The following is a 25118-nucleotide window of genomic DNA, read 5'->3' as shown; positions in this document are numbered from 1 at the left end:
ATTACACTCTCTTTCAAGACACTGCCATAATCCACTAGAAGGGCCCAACTGACTATTCCATTATGGCATTTATGTCAAATAAAGGGAATTATTTTGTGCTTAATTGAAATTAGATCTTTCATGAAGTGTCCAGAGGATTGCCTATTCCTCACTCCTGGCCTTCCAACCAGTTTGGATAGATAGACTGATAAAAAAGCATTTCTTACTCCTAAAGTTTCAGCCGTCTCAAGTGTATGAGTGTTTACATTTGTCTGCCCCACAGAGACAGATCACTTCTAATAAGTGAGTTCTCTATCTGTCACTGATTGCGGACATACTCACTAGAGCTTTCAGTATGGTCATAAATGTGAATACTCTTATGTTCTCAAATCAAAATGGAGTTTTTCCTACTTTCAAGAAAAGTGTCTTAAGCATGCTCTTCGATTTGTGCACGCATGTAGACATTCAAATGCAACTGCATTTCCATACAGAGTCTCAAAATCATAGATATCTTCATACCGCAGTAAGAATACATGTTGCGATTTACAAACTGCAGGCAGACTGGCCTTGTAGCTCAGTGGCAGAGCACTGGTCTTGTAAACCAGGGGTCATGAGTTCAAGCCTCATCAGGGCCTTTTTATATGTGTGTTTCTGTATGTTGTTTTTAAGTCATTCTTTCTAGGAGTCACACCTTTTCTTAAGTTTGCTTATTGACAAGCTTCCCTTTCCATCTTTCATCTTATCAAGAAGACTTCATGAAAACCATTGAACCATAAACTATTGCCTCACCCCTTCCGATCGCCTGACGAACGCCTGACAAACGCCATTCTCACCCCGCCGGGCAAGCCCTGCCGGGCAAAGCCAAATAAGCCATGCATATTTAGAGTTCCTTTGAAAGGCAGAGCGAGGACTAGGACGTCTGTTCCGACTGAGTCTGCATCCACAGAAAGGATGAAATAAGGCTCTAGAAATTTCACCAAGGAGATATGAACTTCATCCCCCTTAAAATACTTTTTCTCCCAGATACCCCGGCTCTTAGTCAAATGAGGTTAATCTTCAAAACCCCACCCCCACTAACCATAAATATTCACCTCTCCTGCTGTCCATTCAATTGATACAAGGTATCTTGTACATGGAGAGAATGTGAGAAAAAGCAGAATTGCTTCATAGATTTGGTGACCTTGGATGGGTGGGCTGGATAAAGAAGTGAACTTGGTTTCCGGAAAGGGAGTATCATGATGGGAATGAGGAAAAGAGAACATGGACCACATTCACAGGTTAGAGAAATAAATGTAATAGGTTGAATGGTTTTGAAAAGCTAGCTTTGAGCAGGAATTGTTTTTTAAAATTGCAAAGAACTAAAAAAGTCAATGTGGGATTGGAGGCACAATCTGAGCAGAAAGCACCATAAGCTGCTATGGTGCAACTCTTATGTTGACTAGAAACTTTAATATGATGATGCTCTTCTTTTGATATTTCTTTGAGTTAAATTTTATTGTATGTAGCTGACACAGCACTGTTTGCAGCTCCTCAGTTTATGGTTATCCCGTGACAACAATGTATTCATCATATTTATTATTCTACAAAAGTATTTTTAAATGCACTGATGTGGTGTTTGCATGCTATGCAAGATGGTACATCATTGAATGTTTATAAGGAGCATCGCATAGGATATGTGATATTTGGCACCTGGAGGAGTCGGACACGCAGATCCTGAAAAGAAGTTAAGACTCTATAGCAAGAGCCGTCTTTATTCTGAGTCTAATCTTTACTTTTAGTGAAATGGTTTATGAAAACCAATCAACTGCTCCAGGTGAGGCTCGAACTCACAACCTCGGCATGGCTCAGTGCAAGTACTGCTGTATAAGTACCGCGCGCTAACCGATTGCACCACTGGAGCTCACTGTTTTCATTTCTCCCCATTTGAGCCATCTAGTGCTAACCAAGTAGATACTGCACTGCTCCATTATTCACTGTGCAAGATCGACTCACATGCTAGCATGTTATCATGACTATTAAAAATACAGTCCAAATGGAATAGATTTGATAATTCTGCTATATCGTGTGCTCTGTCTATTGAACACCCCATACATTTGCCGTTCTGACACAGTCTAGGATAAACTTATGCTTATTTTTAATTAGCACATAGTTAGAATTTCACCAAAAATGAAATATAGGCTCCTAAGGCAGACGAGGTGGCCGAGTGGTTAAGGCGATGGACTGCTACTCCATTGTGCTCTGCACGCGTGGGTTCGAATCCCACCTTTGTCGGAAAGCCATCAGACACTCTTTTGAAGGTGAGCATGTCTTGTAGTACAATTACACTCTCTTTCAAGACACTGCCATAATCCACTAGAAGGGCCCAACTGACTATTCCATTATGGCATTTATGTCAAATAAAGGGAAGTATTTTGTGCTTAATTGAAATTAGATCTTTCATGAAGTGTCCAGAGGATTGCCTATTCCTCACTCCTGGCCTTCCAACCAGTTTGGATAGATAGACTGATAAGAAAGCATTTCTTACTCCTAAAGTTTCAGCCGTCTCAAGTGTATGAGTGTTTACATTTGTCTGCCCCACAGAGACAGATCACTTCTAATAAGTGAGTTCTCTATCTGTCACTGATTGCGGACATACTCACTAGAGCTTTCAGTATGGTCATAAATGTGAATACTCTTATGTTCTCAAATCAAAATGGAGTTTTTCCTACTTTCAAGAAAAGTGTCTTAAGCATGCTCTTCGATTTGTGCACGCATGTAGACATTCAAATGCAACTGCATTTCCATACAGAGTCTCAAAATCATAGATATCTTCATACCGCAGTAAGAATACATGTTGCGATTTACAAACTGCAGGCAGACTGGCCTTGTAGCACAGTGGCAGAGCACTGGTCTTGTAAACCAGGGGTCATGAGTTCAAACCTCATCAGGGCCTTTTTATATGTGTGTTTCTGTATGTTGTTTTCAAGTCATTATTTCTAGGAGTCACACCTTGTCTTAAGTTTGCTTATTGACAAGCTTCCCTTTCCATCTTTCATCTTATCAAGAAGACTTCATGAAAACCATTGAACCATAAACTATTGCCTCACCCCTTCCGATCGCCTGACGAACGCCTGACAAACGCCATTCTCACCCCGCCGGGCAAGCCCTGCCGGGCAAGCCCTGCCGGGCAAAGCCAAATAAGCCATGCATATTTAGAGTTCCTTTGAAAGGCAGAGCGAGGACTAGGACGTCTGTTCCGACTGAGTCTGCATCCACAGAAAGGATGAAATAAGGCTCTAGAAATTTCACCAAGGAGATATGAACTTCATCCCCCTTAAAATACTTTTTCTCCCAGATACCCCGGCTCTTAGTCAAATGAGGTTAATCTTCAAAACCCCACCCCCACTAACCATAAATATTCACCTCTCCTGCTGTCCATTCAATTGATACAAGGTATCTTGTACATGGAGAGAATGTGAGAAAAAGCAGAATTGCTTCATAGATTTGGTGACTTTGGATGGGTGGGCTGGATAAAGAAGTGAACTTGGTTTCCGGAAAGGGAGTATCATGATGGGAATGAGGAAAAGAGAACATGGACCACATTCACAGGTTAGAGAAATAAATGTAATAGGTTGAATGGTTTTGAAAAGCTAGCTTTGAGCAGGAATTGTTTTTTAAAATTGCAAAGAACTAAAAAAGTCAATGTGGGATTGGAGGCACAATCTGAGCAGAAAGCACCATAAGCTGCTATGGTGCAACTCTTATGTTGACTAGAAACTTTAATATGATGATGCTCTTCTTTTGATATTTCTTTGAGTTACATTTTATTGTATGTAGCTGACACAGCACTGTTTGCAGCTCCTCAGTTTATGGTTATCCCGTGACAACAATGTATTCATCATATTTATTATTCTACAAAAGTATTTTTAAATGCACTGATGTGGTGTTTGCATGCTATGCAAGATGGTACATCATTGAATGTTTATAAGGAGCATCGCATAGGATATGTGATATTTGGCACCTGGAGGAGTCGGACACGCAGATCCTGAAAAGAAGTTAAGACTCTATAGCAAGAGCCGTCTTTATTCTGAGTCTAATCTTTACTTTTAGTGAAATGGTTTATGAAAACCAATCAACTGCTCCAGGTGAGGCTCGAACTCACAACCTCGGCATGGCTCAGTGCAAGTACTGCTGTATAAGTACCGCGCGCTAACCGATTGCACCACTGGAGCTCACTGTTTTCATTTCTCCCCATTTGAGCCATCTAGTGCTAACCAAGTAGATACTGCACTGCTCCATTATTCACTGTGCAAGATCGACTCACATGCTAGCATGTTATCATGACTATTAAAAATACAGTCCAAATGGAATAGATTTGATAATTCTGCTATATCGTGTGCTCTGTCTATTGAACACCCCATACATTTGCCGTTCTGACACAGTCTAGGATAAACTTATGCTTATTTTTAATTAGCACATAGTTAGAATTTCACCAAAAATGAAATATAGGCTCCTAAGGCAGACGAGGTGGCCGAGTGGTTAAGGCGATGGACTGCTACTCCATTGTGCTCTGCACGCGTGGGTTCGAATCCCACCTTTGTCGGAAAGCCATCAGACACTCTTTTGAAGGTGAGCATGTCTTGTAGTACAATTACACTCTCTTTCAAGACACTGCCATAATCCACTAGAAGGGCCCAACTGACTATTCCATTATGGCATTTATGTCAAATAAAGGGAAGTATTTTGTGCTTAATTGAAATTAGATCTTTCATGAAGTGTCCAGAGGATTGCCTATTCCTCACTCCTGGCCTTCCAACCAGTTTGGATAGATAGACTGATAAGAAAGCATTTCTTACTCCTAAAGTTTCAGCCGTCTCAAGTGTATGAGTGTTTACATTTGTCTGCCCCACAGAGACAGATCACTTCTAATAAGTGAGTTCTCTATCTGTCACTGATTGCGGACATACTCACTAGAGCTTTCAGTATGGTCATAAATGTGAATACTCTTATGTTCTCAAATCAAAATGGAGTTTTTCCTACTTTCAAGAAAAGTGTCTTAAGCATGCTCTTCGATTTGTGCACGCATGTAGACATTCAAATGCAACTGCATTTCCATACAGAGTCTCAAAATCATAGATATCTTCATACCGCAGTAAGAATACATGTTGCGATTTACAAACTGCAGGCAGACTGGCCTTGTAGCACAGTGGCAGAGCACTGGTCTTGTAAACCAGGGGTCATGAGTTCAAACCTCATCAGGGCCTTTTTATATGTGTGTTTCTGTATGTTGTTTTCAAGTCATTATTTCTAGGAGTCACACCTTGTCTTAAGTTTGCTTATTGACAAGCTTCCCTTTCCATCTTTCATCTTATCAAGAAGACTTCATGAAAACCATTGAACCATAAACTATTGCCTCACCCCTTCCGATCGCCTGACGAACGCCTGACAAACGCCATTCTCACCCCGCCGGGCAAGCCCTGCCGGGCAAAGCCAAATAAGCCATGCATATTTAGAGTTCCTTTGAAAGGCAGAGCGAGGACTAGGACGTCTGTTCCGACTGAGTCTGCATCCACAGAAAGGATGAAATAAGGCTCTAGAAATTTCACCAAGGAGATATGAACTTCATCCCCCTTAAAATACTTTTTCTCCCAGATACCCCGGCTCTTAGTCAAATGAGGTTAATCTTCAAAACCCCACCCCCACTAACCATAAATATTCACCTCTCCTGCTGTCCATTCAATTGATACAAGGTATCTTGTACATGGAGAGAATGTGAGAAAAAGCAGAATTGCTTCATAGATTTGGTGACTTTGGATGGGTGGGCTGGATAAAGAAGTGAACTTGGTTTCCGGAAAGGGAGTATCATGATGGGAATGAGGAAAAGAGAACATGGACCACATTCACAGGTTAGAGAAATAAATGTAATAGGTTGAATGGTTTTGAAAAGCTAGCTTTGAGCAGGAATTGTTTTTTAAAATTGCAAAGAACTAAAAAAGTCAATGTGGGATTGGAGGCACAATCTGAGCAGAAAGCACCATAAGCTGCTATGGTGCAACTCTTATGTTGACTAGAAACTTTAATATGATGATGCTCTTCTTTTGATATTTCTTTGAGTTACATTTTATTGTATGTAGCTGACACAGCACTGTTTGCAGCTCCTCAGTTTATGGTTATCCCGTGACAACAATGTATTCATCATATTTATTATTCTACAAAAGTATTTTTAAATGAACTGATGTGGTGTTTGCATGCTATGCAAGATGGTACATCATTGAATGTTTATAAGGAGCATCGCATAGGATATGTGATATTTGGCACCTGGAGGAGTCGGACACGCAGATCCTGAAAAGAAGTTAAGACTCTCTAGCAAGAGCCGTCTTTATTCTGAGTCTAATCTTTCCTTTTAGTGAAATGGTTTATGAAAACCAATCAACTGCTCCAGGTGAGGCTCGAACTCACAACCTCGGCATGGCTCAGTGCAAGTACTGCTGTATAAGTACCGCGCGCTAACCGATTGCGCCACTGGAGCTCACTGTTTTCATTTCTCCCCATTTGAGCCATCTAGTGCTAACCAAGTAGATACTGCACTGCTCCATTATTCACTGTGCAAGATCGACTCACATGCTAGCATGTTATCATGACTATTAAAAATACAGTCCAAATGGAATAGATTTGATAATTCTGCTATATCGTGTGCTCTGTCTATTGAACACCCCATACATTTGCCGTTCTGACACAGTCTAGGATAAACTTATGCTTATTTTTAATTAGCACATAGTTAGAATTTCACCAAAAATGAAATATAGGCTCCTAAGGCAGACGAGGTGGCCGAGTGGTTAAGGCGATGGACTGCTAATCCATTGTGCTCTGCACGCGTGGGTTCGAATCCCACCTTCGTCGGAAAGCCATCAGACACTCTTTTGAAGGTGAGCATGTCTTGTAGTACAATTACACTCTCTTTCAAGACACTGCCATAATCCACTAGAAGGGCCCAACTGACTATTCCATTATGGCATTTATGTCAAATAAAGGGAAGTATTTTGTGCTTAATTGAAATTAGATCTTTCATGAAGTGTCCAGAGGATTGCCTATTCCTCACTCCTGGCCTTCCAACCAGTTTGGATAGATAGACTGATAAGAAAGCATTTCTTACTCCTAAAGTTTCAGCCGTCTCAAGTGTATGAGTGTTTACATTTGTCTGCCCCACAGAGACAGATCACTTCTAATAAGTGAGTTCTCTATCTGTCACTGATTGCGGACATACTCACTAGAGCTTTCAGTATGGTCATAAATGTGAATACTCTTATGTTCTCAAATCAAAATGGAGTTTTTCCTACTTTCAAGAAAAGTGTCTTAAGCATGCTCTTCGATTTGTGCACGCATGTAGACATTCAAATGCAACTGCATTTCCATACAGAGTCTCAAAATCATAGATATCTTCATACCGCAGTAAGAATACATGTTGCGATTTACAAACTGCAGGCAGACCTGCCTGGTAGCTCAGTGGCAGAGCACTGGTCTTGTAAACCAGGGGTCATGAGTTCAAGCCTCATCAGGGCCTTTTTATATGTGTGTTTCTGTATGTTGTTTTCAAGTCATTCTTTCTAGGAGTCACACCTTGTCTTAAGTTTGCTTATTGACAAGCTTCCCTTTCCATCTTTCATCTTATCAAGAAGACTTCATGAAAACCATTGAACCATAAACTATTGCCTCACCCCTTCCGATCGCCTGACGAACGCCTGACAAACGCCATTCTCACCCCGCCGGGCAAGCCCTGCCGGGCAAAGCCAAATAAGCCATGCATATTTAAAGTTCCTTTGAAAGGCAGAGCGAGGACTAGGACGTCTGTTCTGACTGAGTCTGCATCCACAGAAAGGATGAAATAAGGCTCTAGAAATTTCAACAAGGAGATATGAACTTCATCCCCCTTAAAATACTTTTTCTCCCAGATACCCCGGCTCTTAGTCAAATGAGGTTAATCTTCAAAACCCCACCCCCACTAACCATAAATATTCACCTCTCCTGCTGTCCATTCAATTGATACAAGGTATCTTGTACATGGAGAGAATGTGAGAAAAAGCAGAATTGCTTCATAGATTTGGTGACCTTGGATGGGTGGGCTGGATAAAGAAGTGAACTTGGTTTCCGGAAAGGGAGTATCATGATGGGAATGAGGAAAAGAGAACATGGACCACATTCACAGGTTAGAGAAATAAATGTAATAGGTTGAATGGTTTTGAAAAGCTAGCTTTGAGCAGGAATTGTTTTTTAAAATTGCAAAGAACTAAAAAAGTCAATGTGGGATTGGAGGCACAATCTGAGCAGAAAGCACCATAAGCTGCTATGGTGCAACTCTTATGTTGACTAGAACCTTTAATATGATGATGCTCTTCTTTTGATATTTCTTTGAGTTACATTTTATTGTATGTAGCTGACACAGCACTGTTTGCAGCTCCTCAGTTTATGGTTATCCCGTGACAACAATGTATTCATCATATTTATTATTCTACAAAAGTATTTTTAAATGCACTGATGTGGTGTTTGCATGCTATGCAAGATGGTACATCATTGAATGTTTATAAGGAGCATCGCATAGGATATGTGATATTTGGCACCTGGAGGAGTCGGACACGCAGATCCTGAAAAGAAGTTAAGACTCTATAGCAAGAGCCGTCTTTATTCTGAGTCTAATCTTTACTTTTAGTGAAATGGTTTATGAAAACCAATCAACTGCTCCAGGTGAGGCTCGAACTCACAACCTCGGCATGGCTCAGTGCAAGTACTGCTGTATAAGTACCGCGCGCTAACCGATTGCGCCACTGGAGCTCACTGTTTTCATTTCTCCCCATTTGAGCCATCTAGTGCTAACCAAGTAGATACTGCACTGCTCCATTATTCACTGTGCAAGATCGACTCACATGCTAGCATGTTATCATGACTATTAAAAATACAGTCCAAATGGAATAGATTTGATAATTCTGCTATATCGTGTGCTCTGTCTATTGAACACCCCATACATTTGCCGTTCTGACACAGTCTAGGATAAACTTATGCTTATTTTTAATTAGCACATAGTTAGAATTTCACCAAAAATGAAATATAGGCTCCTAAGGCAGACGAGGTGGCCGAGTGGTTAAGGCGATGGACTGCTAATCCATTGTGCTCTGCACGCGTGGATTCGAATCCCACCTTCGTCGGAAAGCCATCAGACACTCTTTTGAAGGTGAGCATGTCTTGTAGTACAATTACACTCTCTTTCAAGACACTGCCATAATCCACTAGAAGGGCCCAACTGACTATTCCATTATGGCATTTATGTCAAATAAAGGGAAGTATTTTGTGCTTAATTGAAATTAGATCTTTCATGAAGTGTCCAGAGGATTGCCTATTCTTCACTCCTGGCCTTCCAACCAGTTTGGATAGATAGACTGATAAGAAAGCATTTCTTACTCCTAAAGTTTCAGCCGTCTCAAGTGTATGAGTGTTTACATTTGTCTGCCCCACAGAGACAGATCACTTCTAATAAGTGAGTTCTCTATCTGTCACTGATTGCGGACATACTCACTAGAGCTTTCAGTATGGTCATAAATGTGAATACTCTTATGTTCTCAAATCAAAATGGAGTTTTTCCTACTTTCAAGAAAAGTGTCTTAAGCATGCTCTTCGATTTGTGCATGCATGTAGACATTCAAATGCAACTGCATTTCCATACAGAGTCTCAAAATCATAGATATCTTCATACCGCAGTAAGAATACATGTTGCGATTTACAAACTGCAGGCAGACTGGCCTTGTAGCACAGTGGCAGAGCACTGGTCTTGTAAACCAGGGGTCATGAGTTCAAGCCTCATCAGGGCCTTTTTATATGTGTGTTTCTGTATGTTGTTTTCAAGTCATTCTTTCTAGGAGTCACACCTTGTCTTAAGTTTGCTTATTGACAAGCTTCCCTTTCCATCTTTCATCTTATCAAGAAGACTTCATGAAAACCATTGAACCATAAACTATTGCCTCACCCCTTCCGATCGCCTGACGAACGCCTGACAAACGCCATTCTCACCCCGCCGGGCAAGCCCTGCCGGGCAAAGCCAAATAAGCCATGCATATTTAAAGTTCCTTTGAAAGGCAGAGCGAGGACTAGGACGTCTGTTCCGACTGAGTCTGCATCCACAGAAAGGATGAAATAAGGCTCTAGAAATTTCACCAAGGAGATATGAACTTCATCCCCCTTAAAATACTTTTTCTCCCAGATACCCCGGCTCTTAGTCAAATGAGGTTAATCTTCAAAACCCCACCCCCACTAACCATAAATATTCACCTCTCCTGCTGTCCATTCAATTGATACAAGGTATCTTGTACATGGAGAGAATGTGAGAAAAAGCAGAATTGCTTCATAGATTTGGTGACCTTGGATGGGTGGGCTGGATAAAGAAGTGAACTTGGTTTCCGGAAAGGGAGTATCATGATGGGAATGAGGAAAAGAGAACATGGACCACATTCACAGGTTAGAGAAATAAATGTAATAGGTTGAATGGTTTTGAAAAGCTAGCTTTGAGCAGGAATTGTTTTTTAAAATTGCAAAGAACTAAAAAAGTCAATGTGGGATTGGAGGCACAATCTGAGCAGAAAGCACCATAAGCTGCTATGGTGCAGCTCTTATGTTGACTAGAAACTTTAATATGATGATGCTCTTCTTTTGATATTTCTTTGAGTTACATTTTATTGTATGTAGCTGACACAGCACTGTTTGCAGCTCCTCAGTTTATGGTTATCCCGTGACAACAATGTATTCATCATATTTATTATTCTACAAAAGTATTTTTAAATGCACTGATGTGGTGTTTGCATGCTATGCAAGATGGTACATCATTGAATGTTTATAAGGAGCATCGCATAGGATATGTGATATTTGGCACCTGGAGGAGTCGGACACGCAGATCCTGAAAAGAAGTTAAGACTCTCTAGCAAGAGCCGTCTTTATTCTGAGTCTAATCTTTCCTTTTAGTGAAATGGTTTATGAAAACCAATCAACTGCTCCAGGTGAGGCTCGAACTCACAACCTCGGCATGGCTCAGTGCAAGTACTGCTGTATAAGTACCGCGCGCTAACCGAATGCGCCACTGGAGCTCACTGTTTTCATTTCTCCCCATTTGAGCCATCTAGTGCTAACCAAGTAGATACTGCACTGCTCCATTATTCACTGTGCAAGATCGACTCACATGCTAGCATGTTATCATGACTATTAAAAATACAGTCCAAATGGAATAGATTTGATAATTCTGCTATATCGTGTGCTCTGTCTATTGAACACCCCATACATTTGCCGTTCTGACACAGTCTAGGATAAACTTATGCTTATTTTTAATTAGCACATAGTTAGAATTTCACCAAAAATGAAATATAGGCCCCCAAGGCAGAAGAGGTGGCCGAGTGGTTAAGGCGATGGACTGCTAATCCATTGTGCTCTGCACGCGTGGGTTCGAATCCCACCTTCGTCGGAAAGCCATCAGACACTCTTTTGAAGGTGAGCATGTCTCGTAGTACAATTACACTCTCTTTCAAGACACTGCCATAATCCACTAGAAGGGCCCAACTGACTATTCCATTATGGCATTTATGTCAAATAAAGGGAATTATTTTGTGCTTAATTGAAATTAGATCTTTCATGAAGTGTCCAGAGGATTGCCTATTCCTCACTCCTGGCCTTCCAACCAGTTTGGATAGATAGACTGATAAGAAAGCATTTCTTACTCCTAAAGTTTCAGCCGTCTCAAGTGTATGAGTGTTTACATTTGTCTGCCCCACAGAGACAGATCACTTCTAATAAGTGAGTTCTCTATCTGTCACTGATTGCGGACATACTCACTAGAGCTTTCAGTATGGTCATAAATGTGAATACTCTTATGTTCTCAAATCAAAATGGAGTTTTTCCTACTTTCAAGAAAAGTGTCTTAAGCATGCTCTTCGATTTGTGCACGCATGTAGACATTCAAATGCAACTGCATTTCCATACAGAGTCTCAAAATCATAGATATCTTCATACCGCAGTAAGAATACATGTTGCGATTTACAAACTGCAGGCAGACCGGCCTTGTAGCTCAGTGGCAGAGCACTGGTCTTGTAAACCAGGGGTCATGAGTTCAAGCCTCATCAGGGCCTTTTTATATGTGTGTTTCTGTATGTTGTTTTTAAGTCATTCTTTCTAGGAGTCACACCTTGTCTTAAGTTTGCTTATTGACAAGCTTCCCTTTCCATCTTTCATCTTATCAAGAAGACTTCATGAAAACCATTGAACCATAAACTATTGCCTCACCCCTTCCGATCGCCTGACGAACGCCTGACAAACGCCATTCTCACCCCGCCGGGCAAGCCCTGCCGGGCAAAGCCAAATAAGCCATGCATATTTAGAGTTCCTTTGAAAGGCAGAGCGAGGACTAGGACGTCTGTTCCGACTGAGTCTGCATCCACAGAAAGGATGAAATAAGGCTCTAGAAATTTCACCAAGGAGATATGAACTTCATCCCCCTTAAAATACTTTTTCTCCCAGATACCCCGGCTCTTAGTCAAATGAGGTTAATCTTCAAAACCCCACCCCCACTAACCATAAATATTCACCTCTCCTGCTGTCCATTCAATTGATACAAGGTATCTTGTACATGGAGAGAATGTGAGAAAAAGCAGAATTGCTTCATAGATTTGGTGACCTTGGATGGGTGGGCTGGATAAAGAAGTGAACTTGGTTTCCGGAAAGGGAGTATCATGATGGGAATGAGGAAAAGAGAACATGGACCACATTCACAGGTTAGAGAAATAAATGTAATAGGTTGAATGGTTTTGAAAAGCTAGCTTTGAGCAGGAATTGTTTTTTAAAATTGCAAAGAACTAAAAAAGTCAATGTGGGATTGGAGGCACAATCTGAGCAGAAAGCACCATAAGCTGCTATGGTGCAACTCTTATGTTGACTAGAAACTTTAATATGATGATGCTCTTCTTTTGATATTTCTTTGAGTTAAATTTTATTGTATGTAGCTGACACAGCACTGTTTGCAGCTCCTCAGTTTATGGTTATCCCGTGACAACAATGTATTCATCATATTTATTATTCTACAAAAGTATTTTTAAATGCACTGATGTGGTGTTTGCATGCTATGCAAGATGGTACATCATTGAATGTTTATAAGGAGCATCGCATAGGATATGTGATATTTGGCACCTGGAGGAGTCGGACACGCAGATCCTGAAAAGAAGTTAAGACTCTCTAGCAAGAGCCGTCTTTATTCTGAGTCTAATCTTTACTTTTAGTGAAATGGTTTATGAAAACCAATCAACTGCTCCAGGTCAGGCTCGAACTCACAACCTCGGCATGGCTCAGTGCAAGTACTGCTGTATAAGTACCGCGCGCTAACCGATTGCGCCACTGGAGCTCACTGTTTTCATTTCTCCCCATTTGAGCCATCTAGTGCTAACCAAGTAGATACTGCACTGCTCCATTATTCACTGTGCAAGATCGACTCACATGCTAGCATGTTATCATGACTATTAAAAATACAGTCCAAATGGAATAGATTTGATAATTCTGCTATATCGTGTGCTCTGTCTATTGAACACCCCATACATTTGCCGTTCTGACACAGTCTAGGATAAACTTATGCTTATTTTTAATTAGCACATAGTTAGAATTTCACCAAAAATGAAATATAGGCTCCTAAGGCAGACGAGGTGGCCGAGTGGTTAAGGCGATGGACTGCTAATCCATTGTGCTCTGCACGCGTGGGTTCGAATCCCACCTTCGTCGGAAAGCCATCAGACACTCTTTTGAAGGTGAGCATGTCTTGTAGTACAATTACACTCTCTTTCAAGACACTGCCATAATCCACTAGAAGGGCCCAACTGACTATTCCATTATGGCATTTATGTCAAATAAAGGGAAGTATTTTGTGCTTAATTGAAATTAGATCTTTCATGAAGTGTCCAGAGGATTGCCTATTCCTCACTCCTGGCCTTCCAACCAGTTTGGATAGATAGACTGATAAGAAAGCATTTCTTACTCCTAAAGTTTCAGCCGTCTCAAGTGTATGAGTGTTTACATTTGTCTGCCCCACAGAGACAGATCACTTCTAATAAGTGAGTTCTCTATCTGTCACTGATTGCGGACATACTCACTAGAGCTTTCAGTATGGTCATAAATGTGAATACTCTTATGTTCTCAAATCAAAATGGAGTTTTTCCTACTTTCAAGAAAAGTGTCTTAAGCATGCTCTTCGATTTGTGCACGCATGTAGACATTCAAATGCAACTGCATTTCCATACAGAGTCTCAAAATCATAGATATCTTCATACCGCAGTAAGAATACATGTTGCGATTTACAAACTGCAGGCAGACCTGCCTGGTAGCACAGTGGCAGAGCACTGGTCTTGTAAACCAGGGGTCATGAGTTCAAGCCTCATCAGGGCCTTTTTATATGTGTGTTTCTGTATGTTGTTTTCAAGTCATTCTTTCTAGGAGTCACACCTTGTCTTAAGTTTGCTTATTGACAAGCTTCCCGTTCCATCTTTCATCTTATCAAGAAGACTTCATGAAAACCATTGAACCATAAACTATTGCCTCACCCCTTCCGATCGCCTGACGAACGCCTGACAAACGCCATTCTCACCCCGCCGGGCAAGCCCTGCCGGGCAAAGCCAAATAAGCCATGCATATTTAAAGTTCCTTTGAAAGGCAGAGCGAGGACTAGGACGTCTGTTCTGACTGAGTCTGCATCCACAGAAAGGATGAAATAAGGCTCTAGAAATTTCAACAAGGAGATATGAACTTCATCCCCCTTAAAATACTTTTTCTCCCAGATACCCCGGCTCTTAGTCAAATGAGGTTAATCTTCAAAACCCCACCCCCACTAACCATAAATATTCACCTCTCCTGCTGTCCATTCAATTGATACAAGGTATCTTGTACATGGAGAGAATGTGAGAAAAAGCAGAATTGCTTCATAGATTTGGTGACCTTGGATGGGTGGGCTGGATAAAGAAGTGAACTTGGTTTCCGGAAAGGGAGTATCATGATGGGAATGAGGAAAAGAGAACATGGACCACATTCACAGGTTAGAGAAATAAATGTAATAGGTTGAATGGTTTTGAAAAGCTAGCTTTGAGCAGGAATTGTTTTTTAAAATTGCAAAGAACTAAAAAAGTCAATGTGGGATTGGAGGCACAATCTGAGCAGAAAGCACCATAAGCTGCTATGGTGCAACTCTTATGTTGACTAGAACCTTTAATATGATGATGCTCTTCTTTTGATATTTCTTTGAGTTACATTTTATTGTATGTAGCTGACACAGCACTGTTTGCAGCTCCTCAGTTTATGGTTATCCCGTGACAACAATGTATTCATCATATTTATTATTCTACAAAAGTATTTTTAAATGCACTGATGTGGTGTTTGCATGCTATGCAAGATGGTACATCATTGAATGTTTATAAGGAGCATCGCATAGGATATGTGATATTTGGCACCTGGAGGAGTCGGACACGCAGATCCTGAAAAGAAGTTAAGACTCTATAGCAAGAGCCGTCTTTATTCTGAGTCTAATCTTTACTTTTAGTGAAATGGTTTATGAAAACCAATCAACTGCTCCAGGTGAGGCTCGAACTCACAACCTCGGCATGGCTCAGTGCAAGTACTGCTGTATAAGTACCGCGCCCTAACCGATTGCGCCACTGGAGCTCACTGTTTTCATTTCTCCCCATTTGAGCCATCTAGTGCTAACCAAGTAGATACTGCACTGCTCCATTATTCACTGTGCAAGATCGACTCACATGCTAGCATGTTATCATGACTATTAAAAATACAGTCCAAATGGAATAGATTTGATAATTCTGCTATATCGTGTGCTCTGTCTATTGAACACCCCATACATTTGCCGTTCTGACACAGTCTAGGATAAACTTATGCTTATTTTTAATTAGCACATAGTTAGAATTTCACCAAAAATGAAATATAGGCTCCTAAGGCAGACGAGGTGGCCGAGTGGTTAAGGCGATGGACTGCTAATCCATTGTGCTCTGCACGCGTGGGTTCGAATCCCACCTTCGTCGGAAAGCCATCAGACACTCTTTTGAAGGTGAGCATGTCTTGTAGTACAATTACACTCTCTTTCAAGACACTGCCATAATCCACTAGAAGGGCCCAACTGACTATTCCATTATGGCATTTATGTCAAATAAAGGGAAGTATTTTGTGCTTAATTGAAATTAGATCTTTCATGAAGTGTCCAGAGGATTGCCTATTCCTCACTCCTGGCCTTCCAACCAGTTTGGATAGATAGACTGATAAGAAAGCATTTCTTACTCCTAAAGTTTCAGCCGTCTCAAGTGTATGAGTGTTTACATTTGTCTGCCCCACAGAGACAGATCACTTCTAATAAGTGAGTTCTCTATCTGTCACTGATTGCGGACATACTCACTAGAGCTTTCAGTATGGTCATAAATGTGAATACTCTTATGTTCTCAAATCAAAATGGAGTTTTTCCTACTTTCAAGAAAAGTGTCTTAAGCATGCTCTTCGATTTGTGCACGCATGTAGACATTCAAATGCAACTGCATTTCCATACAGAGTCTCAAAATCATAGATATCTTCATACCGCAGTAAGAATACATGTTGCGATTTACAAACTGCAGGCAGACCTGCCTGGTAGCACAGTGGCAGAGCACTGGTCTTGTAAACCAGGGGTCATGAGTTCAAGCCTCATCAGGGCCTTTTTATATGTGTGTTTCTGTATGTTGTTTTCAAGTCATTCTTTCTAGGAGTCACACCTTGTCTTAAGTTTGCTTATTGACAAGCTTCCCGTTCCATCTTTCATCTTATCAAGAAGACTTCATGAAAACCATTGAACCATAAACTATTGCCTCACCCCTTCCGATCGCCTGACGAACGCCTGACAAACGCCATTCTCACCCCGCCGGGCAAGCCCTGCCGGGCAAAGCCAAATAAGCCATGCATATTTAAAGTTCCTTTGAAAGGCAGAGCGAGGACTAGGACGTCTGTTCTGACTGAGTCTGCATCCACAGAAAGGATGAAATAAGGCTCTAGAAATTTCAACAAGGAGATATGAACTTCATCCCCCTTAAAATACTTTTTCTCCCAGATACCCCGGCTCTTAGTCAAATGAGGTTAATCTTCAAAACCCCACCCCCACTAACCATAAATATTCACCTCTCCTGCTGTCCATTCAATTGATACAAGGTATCTTGTACATGGAGAGAATGTGAGAAAAAGCAGAATTGCTTCATAGATTTGGTGACCTTGGATGGGTGGGCTGGATAAAGAAGTGAACTTGGTTTCCGGAAAGGGAGTATCATGATGGGAATGAGGAAAAGAGAACATGGACCACATTCACAGGTTAGAGAAATAAATGTAATAGGTTGAATGGTTTTGAAAAGCTAGCTTTGAGCAGGAATTGTTTTTTAAAATTGCAAAGAACTAAAAAAGTCAATGTGGGATTGGAGGCACAATCTGAGCAGAAAGCACCATAAGCTGCTATGGTGCAGCTCTTATGTTGACTAGAAACTTTAATATGATGATGCTCTTCTTTTGATATTTCTTTGAGTTACATTTTATTGTATGTAGCTGACACAGCACTGTTTGCAGCTCCTCAGTTTATGGTTATCCCGTGACAACAATGTATTCATCATATTTATTATTCTACAAAAGTATTTTTAAATGCACTGATGTGGTGTTTGCATGCTATGCAAGATGGTACATCATTGAATGTTTATAAGGAGCATCGCATAGGATATGTGATATTTGGCACCTGGAGGAGTCGGACACGCAGATCCTGAAAAGAAGTTAAGACTCTCTAGCAAGAGCCGTCTTTATTCTGAGTCTAATCTTTCCTTTTAGTGAAATGGTTTATGAAAACCAATCAACTGCTCCAGGTGAGGCTCGAACTCACAACCTCGGCATGGCTCAGTGCAAGTACTGCTGTATAAGTACCGCGCGCTAACCGAATGCGCCACTGGAGCTCACTGTTTTCATTTCTCCCCATTTGAGCCATCTAGTGCTAACCAAGTAGATACTGCACTGCTCCATTATTCACTGTGCAAGATCGACTCACATGCTAGCATGTTATCATGACTATTAAAAATACAGTCCAAATGGAATAGATTTGATAATTCTGCTATATCGTGTGCTCTGTCTATTGAACACCCCATACATTTGCCGTTCTGACACAGTCTAGGATAAACTTATGCTTATTTTTAATTAGCACATAGTTAGAATTTCACCAAAAATGAAATATAGGCCCCCAAGGCAGAAGAGGTGGCCGAGTGGTTAAGGCGATGGACTGCTAATCCATTGTGCTCTGCACGCGTGGGTTCGAATCCCACCTTCGTCGGAAAGCCATCAGACACTCTTTTGAAGGTGAGCATGTCTCGTAGTACAATTACACTCTCTTTCAAGACACTGCCATAATCCACTAGAAGGGCCCAACTGACTATTCCATTATGGCATTTATGTCAAATAAAGGGAATTATTTTGTGCTTAATTGAAATTAGATCTTTCATGAAGTGTCCAGAGGATTGCCTATTCCTCACTCCTGGCCTTCCAACCAGTTTGGATAGATAGACTGATAAGAAAGCATTTCTTACTCCTAAAGTTTCAGCCGTCTCAAGTGTATGAGTGTTTACATTTGTCTGCCCCACAGAGACAGATCACTTCTAATAAGTGAGTTCTCTATCTGTCACTGATTGCGGACATACTCACTAGAGCTTTCAGTATGGTCATAAATGTGAATACTCTTATGTTCTCAAATCAAAATGGAGTTTTTCCTACTTTCAAGAAAAGTGTCTTAAGCATGCTCTTCGATTTGTGCACGCATGTAGACATTCAAATGCAACTGCATTTCCATACAGAGTCTCAAAATCATAGATATCTTCATACCGCAGTAAGAATACATGTTGCGATTTACAAACTGCAGGCAGACCGGCCTTGTAGCTCAGTGGCAGAGCACTGGTCTTGTAAACCAGGGGTCATGAGTTCAAGCCTCATCAGGGCCTTTTTATATGTGTGTTTCTGTATGTTGTTTTTAAGTCATTCTTTCTAGGAGTCACACCTTGTCTTAAGTTTGCTTATTGACAAGCTTCCCTTTCCATCTTTCATCTTATCAAGAAGACTTCATGAAAACCATTGAACCATAAACTATTGCCTCACCCCTTCCGATCGCCTGACGAACGCCTGACAAACGCCATTCTCACCCCGCCGGGCAAGCCCTGCCGGGCAAAGCCAAATAAGCCATGCATATTTAGAGTTCCTTTGAAAGGCAGAGCGAGGACTAGGACGTCTGTTCCGACTGAGTCTGCATCCACAGAAAGGATGAAATAAGGCTCTAGAAATTTCACCAAGGAGATATGAACTTCATCCCCCTTAAAATACTTTTTCTCCCAGATACCCCGGCTCTTAGTCAAATGAGGTTAATCTTCAAAACCCCACCCCCACTAACCATAAATATTCACCTCTCCTGCTGTCCATTCAATTGATACAAGGTATCTTGTACATGGAGAGAATGTGAGAAAAAGCAGAATTGCTTCATAGATTTGGTGACCTTGGATGGGTGGGCTGGATAAAGAAGTGAACTTGGTTTCCGGAAAGGGAGTATCATGATGGGAATGAGGAAAAGAGAACATGGACCACATTCACAGGTTAGAGAAATAAATGTAATAGGTTGAATGGTTTTGAAAAGCTAGCTTTGAGCAGGAATTGTTTTTTAAAATTGCAAAGAACTAAAAAAGTCAATGTGGGATTGGAGGCACAATCTGAGCAGAAAGCACCATAAGCTGCTATGGTGCAACTCTTATGTTGACTAGAAACTTTAATATGATGATGCTCTTCTTTTGATATTTCTTTGAGTTAAATTTTATTGTATGTAGCTGACACAGCACTGTTTGCAGCTCCTCAGTTTATGGTTATCCCGTGACAACAATGTATTCATCATATTTATTATTCTACAAAAGTATTTTTAAATGCACTGATGTGGTGTTTGCATGCTATGCAAGATGGTACATCATTGAATGTTTATAAGGAGCATCGCATAGGATATGTGATATTTGGCACCTGGAGGAGTCGGACACGCAGATCCTGAAAAGAAGTTAAGACTCTCTAGCAAGAGCCGTCTTTATTCTGAGTCTAATCTTTACTTTTAGTGAAATGGTTTATGAAAACCAATCAACTGCTCCAGGTCAGGCTCGAACTCACAACCTCGGCATGGCTCAGTGCAAGTACTGCTGTATAAGTACCGCGCGCTAACCGATTGCGCCACTGGAGCTCACTGTTTTCATTTCTCCCCATTTGAGCCATCTAGTGCTAACCAAGTAGATACTGCACTGCTCCATTATTCACTGTGCAAGATCGACTCACATGCTAGCATGTTATCATGACTATTAAAAATACAGTCCAAATGGAATAGATTTGATAATTCTGCTATATCGTGTGCTCTGTCTATTGAACACCCCATACATTTGCCGTTCTGACACAGTCTAGGATAAACTTATGCTTATTTTTAATTAGCACATAGTTAGAATTTCACCAAAAATGAAATATAGGCTCCTAAGGCAGACGAGGTGGCCGAGTGGTTAAGGCGATGGACTGCTAATCCATTGTGCTCTGCACGCGTGGGTTCGAATCCCACCTTCGTCGGAAAGCCATCAGACACTCTTTTGAAGGTGAGCATGTCTTGTAGTACAATTACACTCTCTTTCAAGACACTGCCATAATCCACTAGAAGGGCCCAACTGACTATTCCATTATGGCATTTATGTCAAATAAAGGGAAGTATTTTGTGCTTAATTGAAATTAGATCTTTCATGAAGTGTCCAGAGGATTGCCTATTCCTCACTCCTGGCCTTCCAACCAGTTTGGATAGATAGACTGATAAGAAAGCATTTCTTACTCCTAAAGTTTCAGCCGTCTCAAGTGTATGAGTGTTTACATTTGTCTGCCCCACAGAGACAGATCACTTCTAATAAGTGAGTTCTCTATCTGTCACTGATTGCGGACATACTCACTAGAGCTTTCAGTATGGTCATAAATGTGAATACTCTTATGTTCTCAAATCAAAATGGAGTTTTTCCTACTTTCAAGAAAAGTGTCTTAAGCATGCTCTTCGATTTGTGCACGCATGTAGACATTCAAATGCAACTGCATTTCCATACAGAGTCTCAAAATCATAGATATCTTCATACCGCAGTAAGAATACATGTTGCGATTTACAAACTGCAGGCAGACCTGCCTGGTAGCACAGTGGCAGAGCACTGGTCTTGTAAACCAGGGGTCATGAGTTCAAGCCTCATCAGGGCCTTTTTATATGTGTGTTTCTGTATGTTGTTTTCAAGTCATTCTTTCTAGGAGTCACACCTTGTCTTAAGTTTGCTTATTGACAAGCTTCCCGTTCCATCTTTCATCTTATCAAGAAGACTTCATGAAAACCATTGAACCATAAACTATTGCCTCACCCCTTCCGATCGCCTGACGAACGCCTGACAAACGCCATTCTCACCCCGCCGGGCAAGCCCTGCCGGGCAAAGCCAAATAAGCCATGCATATTTAAAGTTCCTTTGAAAGGCAGAGCGAGGACTAGGACGTCTGTTCTGACTGAGTCTGCATCCACAGAAAGGATGAAATAAGGCTCTAGAAATTTCAACAAGGAGATATGAACTTCATCCCCCTTAAAATACTTTTTCTCCCAGATACCCCGGCTCTTAGTCAAATGAGGTTAATCTTCAAAACCCCACCCCCACTAACCATAAATATTCACCTCTCCTGCTGTCCATTCAATTGATACAAGGTATCTTGTACATGGAGAGAATGTGAGAAAAAGCAGAATTGCTTCATAGATTTGGTGACCTTGGATGGGTGGGCTGGATAAAGAAGTGAACTTGGTTTCCGGAAAGGGAGTATCATGATGGGAATGAGGAAAAGAGAACATGGACCACATTCACAGGTTAGAGAAATAAATGTAATAGGTTGAATGGTTTTGAAAAGCTAGCTTTGAGCAGGAATTGTTTTTTAAAATTGCAAAGAACTAAAAAAGTCAATGTGGGATTGGAGGCACAATCTGAGCAGAAAGCACCATAAGCTGCTATGGTGCAACTCTTATGTTGACTAGAACCTTTAATATGATGATGCTCTTCTTTTGATATTTCTTTGAGTTACATTTTATTGTATGTAGCTGACACAGCACTGTTTGCAGCTCCTCAGTTTATGGTTATCCCGTGACAACAATGTATTCATCATATTTATTATTCTACAAAAGTATTTTTAAATGCACTGATGTGGTGTTTGCATGCTATGCAAGATGGTACATCATTGAATGTTTATAAGGAGCATCGCATAGGATATGTGATATTTGGCACCTGGAGGAGTCGGACACGCAGATCCTGAAAAGAAGTTAAGACTCTATAGCAAGAGCCGTCTTTATTCTGAGTCTAATCTTTACTTTTAGTGAAATGGTTTATGAAAACCAATCAACTGCTCCAGGTGAGGCTCGAACTCACAACCTCGGCATGGCTCAGTGCAAGTACTGCTGTATAAGTACCGCGCCCTAACCGATTGCGCCACTGGAGCTCACTGTTTTCATTTCTCCCCATTTGAGCCATCTAGTGCTAACCAAGTAGATACTGCACTGCTCCATTATTCACTGTGCAAGATCGACTCACATGCTAGCATGTTATCATGACTATTAAAAATACAGTCCAAATGGAATAGATTTGATAATTCTGCTATATCGTGTGCTCTGTCTATTGAACACCCCATACATTTGCCGTTCTGACACAGTCTAGGATAAACTTATGCTTATTTTTAATTAGCACATAGTTAGAATTTCACCAAAAATGAAATATAGGCTCCTAAGGCAGACGAGGTGGCCGAGTGGTTAAGGCGATGGACTGCTAATCCATTGTGCTCTGCACGCGTGGATTCGAATCCCACCTTCGTCGGAAAGCCATCAGACACTCTTTTGAAGGTGAGCATGTCTTGTAGTACAATTACACTCTCTTTCAAGACACTGCCATAATCCACTAGAAGGGCCCAACTGACTATTCCATTATGGCATTTATGTCAAATAAAGGGAAGTATTTTGTGCTTAATTGAAATTAGATATTTCATGAAGTGTCCAGAGGATTGCCTATTCTTCACTCCTGGCCTTCCAACCAGTTTGGATAGATAGACTGATAAGAAAGCATTTCTTACTCCTAAAGTTTCAGCCGTCTCAAGTGTATGAGTGTTTACATTTGTCTGCCCCACAGAGACAGATCACTTCTAATAAGTGAGTTCTCTATCTGTCACTGATTGCGGACATACTCACTAGAGCTTTCAGTATGGTCATAAATGTGAATACTCTTATGTTCTCAAATCAAAATGGAGTTTTTCCTACTTTCAAGAAAAGTGTCTTAAGCATGCTCTTCGATTTGTGCATGCATGTAGACATTCAAATGCAACTGCATTTCCATACAGAGTCTCAAAATCATAGATATCTTCATACCGCAGTAAGAATACATGTTGCGATTTACAAACTGCAGGCAGACTGGCCTTGTAGCACAGTGGCAGAGCACTGGTCTTGTAAACCAGGGGTCATGAGTTCAAGCCTCATCAGGGCCTTTTTATATGTGTGTTTCTGTATGTTGTTTTCAAGTCATTCTTTCTAGGAGTCACACCTTGTCTTAAGTTTGCTTATTGACAAGCTTCCCTTTCCATCTTTCATCTTATCAAGAAGACTTCATGAAAACCATTGAACCATAAACTATTGCCTCACCCCTTCCGATCGCCTGACGAACGCCTGACAAACGCCATTCTCACCCCGCCGGGCAAGCCCTGCCGGGCAAAGCCAAATAAGCCATGCATATTTAAAGTTCCTTTGAAAGGCAGAGCGAGGACTAGGACGTCTGTTCCGACTGAGTCTGCATCCACAGAAAGGATGAAATAAGGCTCTAGAAATTTCACCAAGGAGATATGAACTTCATCCCCCTTAAAATACTTTTTCTCCCAGATACCCCGGCTCTTAGTCAAATGAGGTTAATCTTCAAAACCCCACCCCCACTAACCATAAATATTCACCTCTCCTGCTGTCCATTCAATTGATACAAGGTATCTTGTACATGGAGAGAATGTGAGAAAAAGCAGAATTGCTTCATAGATTTGGTGACCTTGGATGGGTGGGCTGGATAAAGAAGTGAACTTGGTTTCCGGAAAGGGAGTATCATGATGGGAATGAGGAAAAGAGAACATGGACCACATTCACAGGTTAGAGAAATAAATGTAATAGGTTGAATGGTTTTGAAAAGCTAGCTTTGAGCAGGAATTGTTTTTTAAAATTGCAAAGAACTAAAAAAGTCAATGTGGGATTGGAGGCACAATCTGAGCAGAAAGCACCATAAGCTGCTATGGTGCAACTCTTATGTTGACTAGAAACTTTAATATGATGATGCTCTTCTTTTGATATTTCTTTGAGTTACATTTTATTGTATGTAGCTGATACAGCACTGTTTGCAGCTCCTCAGTTTATGGTTATCCCGTGACAACAATGTATTCATCATATTTATTATTCTACAAAAGTATTTTTAAATGCACTGATGTGGTGTTTGCATGCTATGCAAGATGGTACATCATTGAATGTTTATAAGGAGCATCGCATAGGATATGTGATATTTGGCACCTGGAGGAGTCGGACACGCAGATCCTGAAAAGAAGTTAAGACTCTATAGCAAGAGCCGTCTTTATTCTGAGTCTAATCTTTACTTTTAGTGAAATGGTTTATGAAAACCAATCAACTGCTCCAGGTGAGGCTCGAACTCACAACCTCGGCATGGCTCAGTGCAAGTACTGCTGCATAAGTACCGCGCGCTAACCGATTGCGCCACTGGAGCTCACTGTTTTCATTTCTCCCCATTTGAGCCATCTAGTGCTAACCAAGTAGATACTGCACTGCTCCATTATTCACTGTGCAAGATCGACTCACATGCTAGCATGTTATCATGACTATTAAAAATACAGTCCAAATGGAATAGATTTGATAATTCTGCTATATCGTGTGCTCTGTCTATTGAACACCCCATACATTTGCCGTTCTGACACAGTCTAGGATAAACTTATGCTTATTTTTAATTAGCACATAGTTAGAA

General features: G+C 40.9%; 29 non-coding genes across 29 annotated transcripts; 18 read left to right on the top strand and 11 right to left on the bottom strand.

Annotated features, from left to right (window-relative positions):
* Positions 1–542: 542 nt before the first annotated feature.
* Positions 543–614, top strand: TRNAT-UGU (transfer RNA threonine (anticodon UGU)). The gene has a single exon. It is a non-coding gene; the product is annotated as a tRNA-Thr (tRNA).
* A 1170-nt stretch (positions 615–1784) lies between these two features.
* Positions 1785–1879, bottom strand: TRNAI-UAU (transfer RNA isoleucine (anticodon UAU)). Its single transcript has 2 exons — positions 1842–1879; positions 1785–1820 (listed from the first exon to the last, which is right to left on the bottom strand). It is a non-coding gene; the product is annotated as a tRNA-Ile (tRNA).
* A 289-nt stretch (positions 1880–2168) lies between these two features.
* Positions 2169–2250, top strand: TRNAS-GCU (transfer RNA serine (anticodon GCU)). Its single transcript has one exon. It is a non-coding gene; the product is annotated as a tRNA-Ser (tRNA).
* A 589-nt stretch (positions 2251–2839) lies between these two features.
* On the top strand, positions 2840–2911 carry TRNAT-UGU (transfer RNA threonine (anticodon UGU)). Its single transcript has one exon. It is a non-coding gene; the product is annotated as a tRNA-Thr (tRNA).
* Positions 2912–4095: 1184 nt separating this feature from the next.
* On the bottom strand, positions 4096–4190 carry TRNAI-UAU (transfer RNA isoleucine (anticodon UAU)). Its single transcript has 2 exons — positions 4153–4190; positions 4096–4131 (listed from the first exon to the last, which is right to left on the bottom strand). It is a non-coding gene; the product is annotated as a tRNA-Ile (tRNA).
* Positions 4191–4479: 289 nt separating this feature from the next.
* On the top strand, positions 4480–4561 carry TRNAS-GCU (transfer RNA serine (anticodon GCU)). The gene has a single exon. It is a non-coding gene; the product is annotated as a tRNA-Ser (tRNA).
* Positions 4562–5150: 589 nt separating this feature from the next.
* On the top strand, positions 5151–5222 carry TRNAT-UGU (transfer RNA threonine (anticodon UGU)). The gene has a single exon. It is a non-coding gene; the product is annotated as a tRNA-Thr (tRNA).
* A 1170-nt stretch (positions 5223–6392) lies between these two features.
* On the bottom strand, positions 6393–6487 carry TRNAI-UAU (transfer RNA isoleucine (anticodon UAU)). Its single transcript has 2 exons — positions 6450–6487; positions 6393–6428 (listed from the first exon to the last, which is right to left on the bottom strand). It is a non-coding gene; the product is annotated as a tRNA-Ile (tRNA).
* A 289-nt stretch (positions 6488–6776) lies between these two features.
* On the top strand, positions 6777–6858 carry TRNAS-GCU (transfer RNA serine (anticodon GCU)). The gene has a single exon. It is a non-coding gene; the product is annotated as a tRNA-Ser (tRNA).
* Positions 6859–7439: 581 nt separating this feature from the next.
* TRNAT-UGU (transfer RNA threonine (anticodon UGU)) lies at positions 7440–7519 on the top strand. The gene has a single exon. It is a non-coding gene; the product is annotated as a tRNA-Thr (tRNA).
* A 1170-nt stretch (positions 7520–8689) lies between these two features.
* Positions 8690–8784, bottom strand: TRNAI-UAU (transfer RNA isoleucine (anticodon UAU)). The gene is made up of 2 exons: positions 8747–8784; positions 8690–8725 (listed from the first exon to the last, which is right to left on the bottom strand). It is a non-coding gene; the product is annotated as a tRNA-Ile (tRNA).
* Positions 8785–9073: 289 nt separating this feature from the next.
* Positions 9074–9155, top strand: TRNAS-GCU (transfer RNA serine (anticodon GCU)). Its single transcript has one exon. It is a non-coding gene; the product is annotated as a tRNA-Ser (tRNA).
* Positions 9156–9744: 589 nt separating this feature from the next.
* TRNAT-UGU (transfer RNA threonine (anticodon UGU)) lies at positions 9745–9816 on the top strand. The gene has a single exon. It is a non-coding gene; the product is annotated as a tRNA-Thr (tRNA).
* Positions 9817–10986: 1170 nt separating this feature from the next.
* TRNAI-UAU (transfer RNA isoleucine (anticodon UAU)) lies at positions 10987–11081 on the bottom strand. Its single transcript has 2 exons — positions 11044–11081; positions 10987–11022 (listed from the first exon to the last, which is right to left on the bottom strand). It is a non-coding gene; the product is annotated as a tRNA-Ile (tRNA).
* Positions 11082–11370: 289 nt separating this feature from the next.
* TRNAS-GCU (transfer RNA serine (anticodon GCU)) lies at positions 11371–11452 on the top strand. Its single transcript has one exon. It is a non-coding gene; the product is annotated as a tRNA-Ser (tRNA).
* A 589-nt stretch (positions 11453–12041) lies between these two features.
* Positions 12042–12113, top strand: TRNAT-UGU (transfer RNA threonine (anticodon UGU)). The gene has a single exon. It is a non-coding gene; the product is annotated as a tRNA-Thr (tRNA).
* A 1170-nt stretch (positions 12114–13283) lies between these two features.
* Positions 13284–13378, bottom strand: TRNAI-UAU (transfer RNA isoleucine (anticodon UAU)). The gene is made up of 2 exons: positions 13341–13378; positions 13284–13319 (listed from the first exon to the last, which is right to left on the bottom strand). It is a non-coding gene; the product is annotated as a tRNA-Ile (tRNA).
* A 289-nt stretch (positions 13379–13667) lies between these two features.
* Positions 13668–13749, top strand: TRNAS-GCU (transfer RNA serine (anticodon GCU)). The gene has a single exon. It is a non-coding gene; the product is annotated as a tRNA-Ser (tRNA).
* A 1831-nt stretch (positions 13750–15580) lies between these two features.
* On the bottom strand, positions 15581–15675 carry TRNAI-UAU (transfer RNA isoleucine (anticodon UAU)). Its single transcript has 2 exons — positions 15638–15675; positions 15581–15616 (listed from the first exon to the last, which is right to left on the bottom strand). It is a non-coding gene; the product is annotated as a tRNA-Ile (tRNA).
* A 289-nt stretch (positions 15676–15964) lies between these two features.
* On the top strand, positions 15965–16046 carry TRNAS-GCU (transfer RNA serine (anticodon GCU)). The gene has a single exon. It is a non-coding gene; the product is annotated as a tRNA-Ser (tRNA).
* Positions 16047–17877: 1831 nt separating this feature from the next.
* Positions 17878–17972, bottom strand: TRNAI-UAU (transfer RNA isoleucine (anticodon UAU)). The gene is made up of 2 exons: positions 17935–17972; positions 17878–17913 (listed from the first exon to the last, which is right to left on the bottom strand). It is a non-coding gene; the product is annotated as a tRNA-Ile (tRNA).
* Positions 17973–18261: 289 nt separating this feature from the next.
* Positions 18262–18343, top strand: TRNAS-GCU (transfer RNA serine (anticodon GCU)). Its single transcript has one exon. It is a non-coding gene; the product is annotated as a tRNA-Ser (tRNA).
* Positions 18344–18932: 589 nt separating this feature from the next.
* On the top strand, positions 18933–19004 carry TRNAT-UGU (transfer RNA threonine (anticodon UGU)). The gene has a single exon. It is a non-coding gene; the product is annotated as a tRNA-Thr (tRNA).
* A 1170-nt stretch (positions 19005–20174) lies between these two features.
* Positions 20175–20269, bottom strand: TRNAI-UAU (transfer RNA isoleucine (anticodon UAU)). The gene is made up of 2 exons: positions 20232–20269; positions 20175–20210 (listed from the first exon to the last, which is right to left on the bottom strand). It is a non-coding gene; the product is annotated as a tRNA-Ile (tRNA).
* Positions 20270–20558: 289 nt separating this feature from the next.
* TRNAS-GCU (transfer RNA serine (anticodon GCU)) lies at positions 20559–20640 on the top strand. Its single transcript has one exon. It is a non-coding gene; the product is annotated as a tRNA-Ser (tRNA).
* A 1831-nt stretch (positions 20641–22471) lies between these two features.
* Positions 22472–22566, bottom strand: TRNAI-UAU (transfer RNA isoleucine (anticodon UAU)). Its single transcript has 2 exons — positions 22529–22566; positions 22472–22507 (listed from the first exon to the last, which is right to left on the bottom strand). It is a non-coding gene; the product is annotated as a tRNA-Ile (tRNA).
* Positions 22567–22855: 289 nt separating this feature from the next.
* TRNAS-GCU (transfer RNA serine (anticodon GCU)) lies at positions 22856–22937 on the top strand. Its single transcript has one exon. It is a non-coding gene; the product is annotated as a tRNA-Ser (tRNA).
* Positions 22938–23526: 589 nt separating this feature from the next.
* Positions 23527–23598, top strand: TRNAT-UGU (transfer RNA threonine (anticodon UGU)). Its single transcript has one exon. It is a non-coding gene; the product is annotated as a tRNA-Thr (tRNA).
* Positions 23599–24768: 1170 nt separating this feature from the next.
* On the bottom strand, positions 24769–24863 carry TRNAI-UAU (transfer RNA isoleucine (anticodon UAU)). The gene is made up of 2 exons: positions 24826–24863; positions 24769–24804 (listed from the first exon to the last, which is right to left on the bottom strand). It is a non-coding gene; the product is annotated as a tRNA-Ile (tRNA).
* Positions 24864–25118: the final 255 nt, after the last annotated feature.

This window comes from Lissotriton vulgaris, unplaced genomic scaffold, assembly GCF_964263255.1.
Source record: "Lissotriton vulgaris unplaced genomic scaffold, aLisVul1.2 SCAFFOLD_1673, whole genome shotgun sequence".
Classification (NCBI taxonomy): Eukaryota; Metazoa; Chordata; class Amphibia; order Caudata; family Salamandridae; genus Lissotriton; species Lissotriton vulgaris.
Note: the sequence above shows the minus strand (reverse complement) of the source record. Positions and strands in the feature narration are given on the sequence as shown.